At 35.7% G+C, this 7,752-nt stretch overlaps 1 protein-coding gene across 1 annotated transcript in view; it reads left to right on the top strand.

Annotated features, from left to right (window-relative positions):
* LOC112045434 (disintegrin and metalloproteinase domain-containing protein 12) overlaps positions 1-7,752 on the top strand; it is a 91,649-nt gene that overhangs the window by 15,845 nt on the left and 68,052 nt on the right. The window lies entirely within an intron of this gene.

Below are 7,752 nucleotides of genomic sequence, written 5' to 3'. Positions count from 1 at the left end.
AAAAATTAAGTCTTACTCAACTTTTCAAAGATACCTACAAAGATTGAGAGTCAGTTATAGCCAGACCTTCGGAAATTATAAAAAGGAGATGGTCCAAAATTGTATGGAGCCCAGGTCCAGTCGTTGTACCCTAGCGGAAATGAAAAAAAAAACATTTTTTTTAACTATTTTTGATTATACAAATCTACGAATTTACTTTAATTCTTTCGAAATAATATTCATTATCTCCCAAGAAATGCAACACTTATACTATATAGTAATAATGGCGGATTGATGACGTTTTTAATGCAGTAATCGATTTGACGTTTGCTGTCAATTGTCATGTCGTAGTCGTTTTATGGTCGCCATCTTGATATAACTCAAAAACTTGGGTTTTAATTGTATTTATTTCTTTTTATTTAGTTATATTTATTCACTTAATAAATTTTAATAAGATTCTTGTATTTTTTAAATTTTAATGATACGGGGTACAAGAGTGGACCTGAAATGGACCATCTCCTGTATACTTAATTACCCTTTGCTCCTACCATAGCACGTGCAATTAAGGTGACTGGAGTTCCGCCGTGCTATATGTGCCTTTGAGTATATTTTCAAATACAATTTTTAGCTTTAAATTCGTACTCGTACATATATACTATTCTATATTTATATCATACTAGTAAGCGCAGTGTAGGCCGACCCCCGCACCAGGTGGACGGACGACATCAAGCGAGTCGCAGGGATTCGCTGGATGCAGGTGGCTCAGTATCGTGACGTTTGGAAGTCCCTACAAAAGGCCTATGTCCTGCAGTGGATGTCCATCGGCTGATATGATAATGATGATGACTCGTACTATACTATTTTATTTTGTTTTATTTTACGTTTGAAACTCGGTGCATTTGTAGCCATTTTTTAGAGAATATGTTGTTGCAACCTTTAGAAAACACCCTTAAATACCAAACTTTAAGGGTATCTAACAATATACCAGTTAAGAAGTACTACTTTAATGTACTAGTTGTACTACTTAGTAGTAGGTACCTATGGTAGAAGCGGGCTGACTAATTTTCAGCTTTTATAAAATGAGGAAGGTCTGGCCATTGTAGGTTCTCCTTATATTTATTGCATTTTCGTAACATTGCAAGTGAGTAGAAATTTTATTTAAATTTTAAAAGAATGAGTAGAAGTGGAATGGGTGAACTTTGAATAAAATTACAATAAAAATCAAAAGAAAAGCAATAAAATCTTAAAAAAAAAATTCGAAATTAGATTTTCTCTAATCTCAACTGGAAAAATGGATTCAATGTTAGGAGTAATTTTGGACAATTTTAACCTTAATTCTGACTTGATATCAATTACGTAAATCTTGCCGCGAACCTCATGCCGTCGAATGGCGAACCCCTTAGGGGTTCGCGTATCCCACTTTGAGAAACCTTGGATTAGAGCAACAAGCTTATAAGCTTTGCTTCATCATGATTGGATGTGAGGGAAAAATGGTATCTAAAAAATATCATGTAGACAGAGTCGCGTACATTTACTAGTTTTTTAATCAACAAATCAGTAAATAATCGTTTATAAAATTATTTGTTTGTTAATTAATCTTACCTAATCGTTCAAATTACTAAAAAACTTAAGCGTTGTCGATTTGTGTTAATGATACAAATATTAATTACTAATATACCTAACGAGGGACAATATTTATTTGATTTTTATTATTAATAATTTTTCCATATCTTTTCAATAAGCCCAATATTCTCCTTCCAACCACCCATACTCGGCTCACTGTTGAGCACGAGTCTCCTCTCAGAATCGGGTTGGACTAATAGTCCAAGACCCAATGCGGATTGGAAGACTTCACACACGTAGAAATTAAAAAAATCTCAGGTTTTCCTTCACCGTTTGAGACATGTGATATTTAATTTCTTTAAATGCACATAACTGTAATTGTAAAAGTTGGATGTGCAATGTGCATGCCCCGGATGGGATTCGAACCTACGCCCTCCGAATCAAAGGCAGGTCATATCCTCTGGGCTATCACGGTTTCAAGAAGTATAGACCATACGATTTTACTAGGATGACACAAACGGAAAAACGGTGGGCGTAGCAATTTCAAACAATGCATCTCGACCTCTATTAGCCGAACGTAAACGGTTGGGATTGTCTTCACATATACTATGTTATTTTATGAGGCAATTGTGTTAATTACCGGCGAAGACGTACCGCCAAGCGATTTAGCGTTCCGGTACGATGCTGTGTAGAAACCGAAAGAAGTGTGGATGGTCATCCTCCTCCTAACAAGTTAGCCCGCTTCCATCTTAGATTGCATCATCACTTACCATCAGGTGAGATTGTAGTCAAGGGCTAACTTGTAAAGAAAAAAAAGTTTTTTTTTTATCAATTTCAAACAATGCATTGCGACCTCTATTAGTCAAACGTAAACGGTTGGGATTGTCTTCACATATACTATGTTATCTTATGAGGCAATTGAGTTAATTGCTGGCTATGATTTATAACTAGAACTGTTAGTTGAAGTTGGAACCTAAGAGAGAATGAAAGAGTCGTAAAATCCTAACAAAGATTTCTTTAATCCAGCCCTTACAGTAGTATCGCTGTAAAAATGGAGTAACTTCTCCCGTTTTCCCAACATTTCCCTTCACTGCTCTGCTCCTATTGATCGTAGCATGATGAAAAGTATACTACAACCTGTCCAGGAGTATGAAGAATAATTGTACCAAGTTTCGTTAAAATCCGTCGAGTATAACGAACGTACAGACAGACGGACGAAAATTTTACTGATTGCATTTTTGGCATCAGTATCGATCACTAATCACCCACTGATAGTTATTTCGGAAATATATTTCATGTACAGAATTGACCTCTCTACAGATTCATTATAAGTGTAGATTAATGCAATTTCGAAATCTAGTATTATTCTTGTTCACATATGCCATTTAGGTTCAAAAAAGTTCTCCGTCTCCTATATAAATGGTTGAGGTGTCATTCGATTCGGAATTGAATGTAGATAAAATTGCTCTGCTCTGCTCTGCACTGCTCACTAAAATTGCTAGAGTTATAAACAACTAGCGGACGCCCGCGACTTCGTCCGCGTGGAAATCGATGTAAACTTTCAACCCCTATTTCACCACTTTAGAGGTTGAATTTTAAAAATTCTTGAATCACATTATATTTCGTATTTCTTTTATGATTTATGATCAAATTTTTAAAACTAACATGTTACTCTTAAAATGAAGGACTTTCTATACAAACTTTCAACCCGTATTTCACCTCCTTCTATTTTTATTTCAGGGTCAAAAAGTACCCTATGTTTTGCTCCAAGGTCCCATTTACTATTATACCAAAATTCATCTTGATCAGTTCAGCCATTTCGCATTTATAATATTAAGTATGGATTAACTAAAAATAAAAAAGGGGTTTCGGTCTTTGACTTTTATAACTCAAAAACTATTTAAGATATTTCTAATCTGACAAAAGATTCAAAAAGAAGAGAAAACTTCCAAAAACTGTCAACAATTCAACCATTTTCATAGGAGACAGAGAACTTTTTTGAACCTAAATGGCACATGTTAACCAGTGTATATGTAACCTAACCTACTTGTTCATACAGTGTCTATATATGTGGCATATAACTGGAACAATTACTATTAGCTAACAGTTCTTACGCTATACAAGGGCAAGTATATAAGGCACTCAGTTGATCTTAATTATACGTAACACCATATCCACCGAGTTTACTCGGACAGTCCCAATATTTTATCTCATTCATTTTATTCTTGCAATATTATTTTCAAGTAAGTACTACTTAAATGAAGAAATATATTAAGTTGTATTCTAAGCTAATATTATTAGGAACAGGTAAGATTTTTGTTTGTTTGTTACGAACAGGTTCCGAAACTACTAGACCTATTTTAAAAGTTTTACACCAATGGAAAGCTAAGTACATTATCAGCGAGTATAGACTTTTTAATCCAATTAATTGAATAAATAACGCATAATTTAAGTAAGTACCTATTTGATATACTCCTATTGGAAAAACATTAAATAAGATTAAGTCAATGGACCTTAGACTTTTAGATTTGAATAATTTATTTACAAGCTTAAGTTAAATTTAAATCACTAATAGGACAGATAGATTAATAAATTGCGTTTGTCTGCAATCTCAGCTGATTGGAATAACAGCGCGCCAACTTATACTTAATTACTAGCAAATGCCCCGCGGTTTCACCGGCGTTATCTCATTCATTCATTTATTATCAACCCATATTCGGCTCACTGCTGAGCTCGAGTCTCCTCTCAGAATGAGAGGGATTAGGCTAATAGTCCACCACGCTGGCCCAATGCGGATTGACTGCACACACGCAGAGAATTAAAATAATTCTCTAGTGTGCAGGTTTCCTCACGATGTTTTCCTTCACCGATCAGCGTTATCTATTCGGAGATAAAATAAAACCTCTGTCACTCGGTGAAGATGTAGTTTTCTAATGGTTTTGTAATTTTTAAAATCGATTGATTAGTTTTTTTAATTAAATCGTAACCAACAAACAAACAAAATTTTATCTAGTTTTATAATATTAGGTGACATGATAGTAACCCTACGCGCAACAGGTGTAAGGGGCGAATATCATAAATAGTTTCCCATGTTGCCTAACTGTTACGAGACATCGACTGGTTATCGAGAACGGGTTAACCGTATCGAGTCCATTCTCGATAGGTATCTATCGGTTCTCGTTCATTAACTGCTGGACTCGCTTCCTCAATCACTTTGAGTTATATGTCGATACGTAATTTTTCACATAAATGGGATTTTATATCATTAATAGACCATTTATGTTGGTTATATATCTTATTTACGTTTAAACCTATTCGTACCGTTTTCGTACGGGTGTAATTTAGTAATGTTTAATCACTTTTGAACAATTGGAAAAAAAAGTGTAGTGGTAATAGGCGGGGCACATAGTTCGTAGAGCCGATGGACGTGGGTCGAGTAGGATAGGAGGTAGGGTAGGGGTAGGGGTAAAGATCGGGTTGGAAAGGGGTAGGGAAGGGGTAGAGTAGGGTAGGGTGGGGGTAGAATAGAATAGGAAGGGTCCCGTGTGGGTCCTAGGTGGGTCTAATGAGCTACGATCTTTATACTGTATTTCATAATAAACTTTTTTTCAATATCCGAATATGAAAAATTTATACAAATCATAATTAACTTTTTTCAAGAAATATAATTTTAGCTCAATCGTTATTCGGACGCATGTGTTAGACAATAAATTTTAATCGAACTGTAAAATTAAATAATTTTTGACTCGTTTTTAAGTTTTTGTAAACGGAAAGTCAAAAGTTCCTTTGGAATTTAGTTACTAAATCGTTATTAAACAAATCATGGTTACACTACCTGCACAACCTCAAAATTTAGACGTCATTTAATTGATATGTCATTTCCTCTGTTAAAGTTCAGAATGGTTTTTTGATACGTTTGTTGATAATTAAGTCGTATTTACATTAGTCGTGACTAATAACGTTTCAAGGTCTTGTTTTGAAAGTGATAATAACAAAAACTGTCAACGTATTGCCCCGGACGGGTCGCTGGTTCTTGATATGACTAAGTAATGTTATCAAAGTCAATACGATATAATCACTGAAGTAAATAAATACAGTTTGTTTTTAATCGACAATAATTGTTTTTTTTTGTTTCGCTGTTTTCCTTTTTTTGTTTTTTTTTTTTTATATTGTAGTTTTATGGTTTCGTGTTTTCACTTTCACTGTTGTTTTGTGTGACATTAATCGTCAATAATTAATGTTGTAAACTGAAGTTGAAATGACAAAGACAACATGAAAATGTAGTAAAAAGACAAGTAGATGTTTAAAAAAAAATTCAAGGTGTTGTTATCAACTAGGAATCCTTTTATTTTCCCACTCGTCTGTCCTTCCGCGGTTTATCTAAGAAACTATTAGTACTAGAAAGTATTTCAGCATGAGTATGTAAATATGATACGCCAATAATGTAAGATAAAATTTTGAAAACTATATCTCTCCTACATGTAAAGTAGGAATGATTTTTTTTCCTCTTCTAACCCAAAGTGTGAGGTGTCACTGAGTAGGTCTTGAAATAATAATGTAAGTGTGTTAATACCATTTTTCGATTTAGAGATCTGTTTTTGAAAAAATAACATTTAAATCGCCTAATTTGTTAGAGTCGAGAGTCGACTCTACCAGCTAAACTGTTGTTTATGGATACGTGAATGCACTATTCACTATTTTAACTTGAAGAAATCCAAAGAATGAGAGTTTTCTAAACGCGCCTGGTCGAGAGCGGCACACATACAAATCAGCCGATTGCTCTAGAAACAAGTATCCAACTGTTTCCTTGATCAAACCGTCAAGCGATTTAGTGTTTTAGTACGATGCCGCGTTAAAACCGCCAGAGTTAAGTAGAATAAACATCTACCTCCGCCGAGTAAGCTCGCTACTATTTTGTACTGCATCGTTCGTTCGCTATTCGTTATCAACCCATATACGGCTCACTGCTGAGCTCGAGTCTCCTCTCAGAATAAGAAGGGTTAGGCCAACAGTCCACCACGCTGGCCCAATGCGGATTGGCAGACTTCACACGCGCAGAGAATTAAGAAATTCTCTGGCGTGCAGGTTTCCTCACGATGTTTTCCTTCACCGTTCAAGACACGTGATATTTAATTTCTTAAAATGCACACAACTGAAAAGTTGGAGGTGCACGCCCTAGACCGGATTCGAACCCACACCCTCCGGAATCGGAGGCAGAGGTCATATCCACTGGGCTATCACGGCTCTCTTGTACTGCATCATCTCTTAACATAATTATGGTGAGATCGGGTTCAAGAGCTATTGTCATTGAATAAAAAGAATCTGTATATGAGCCCGCATATCGATCGTATGATACAAACTACCTTTCGTGTTTCTGTGTTTATGGAGTCAAGGGCTAACTTATGTTGCTGACTTCATAATTTTCAACCCATATTCGGCTCACTGCTGATCTCGGATCTCCTCTCAAAATGAGAGGGGTTAGGCCCTTTAGTCCACCACGCTGGCACAATGTGGATTAGCAGACTTCACACACGCAGAGAATTAAGAAAATTCTCTGGTATGCAGGTTTCCTCACGATGTTTTTCCTTCACCGTTTGAGACACGTTATATTTAATTTCTTAAAATGCATATAACTGAAAAGTTGGAGGTGTATGCCCCGAACCGGCTTCGGACCTATCAACTTTTGCCTCCGCTTCCAGAGAGTAGGTTCACCGTCCGGAGACGGAGGCAGAGTACATATCCACTGGGCTATCACCGCACCAAGGGCTAAGTTATCATTGGATAAAAAAAGTCGTGAGTGTTCGTTTAAGTCACTGATTCCCAAAGTGGTCTATATCGACCCCTAGGGGTCTATGACAGACTGCAAGGGGAAGAAAAATTGGGGGTTCATTAAATGAAAATGGTTTCCACGATAGTGGATCATAACACATACACTACCCATTTTTTACATCATATTATCTTATAATATCAAAACATATACATTATTTTAAAAGTAACTATGAAGTAAAAAATTCATTATATATGTTTATAAAATTGTGTAAGTTGTAGGATACAGAAAATCGATATCAAATAAGAAGGGGCTCCCAACACGGCAAAACATGGCAAGGGGTCTACGACACAAAAAAGTTTGGGAAACTCTGCTTTAAGTCCACATAGAATCGTACGGTACAAAAACTATCGTAAGCTATTCTTTGTTCTGTTAATTGTCTC

Source organism: Bicyclus anynana, chromosome 24 (genome assembly GCF_947172395.1).
Source record: "Bicyclus anynana chromosome 24, ilBicAnyn1.1, whole genome shotgun sequence".
Classification (NCBI taxonomy): domain Eukaryota; kingdom Metazoa; phylum Arthropoda; class Insecta; order Lepidoptera; family Nymphalidae; genus Bicyclus; species Bicyclus anynana.
This window is presented reverse-complemented; position numbering and strand designations above follow the sequence as displayed.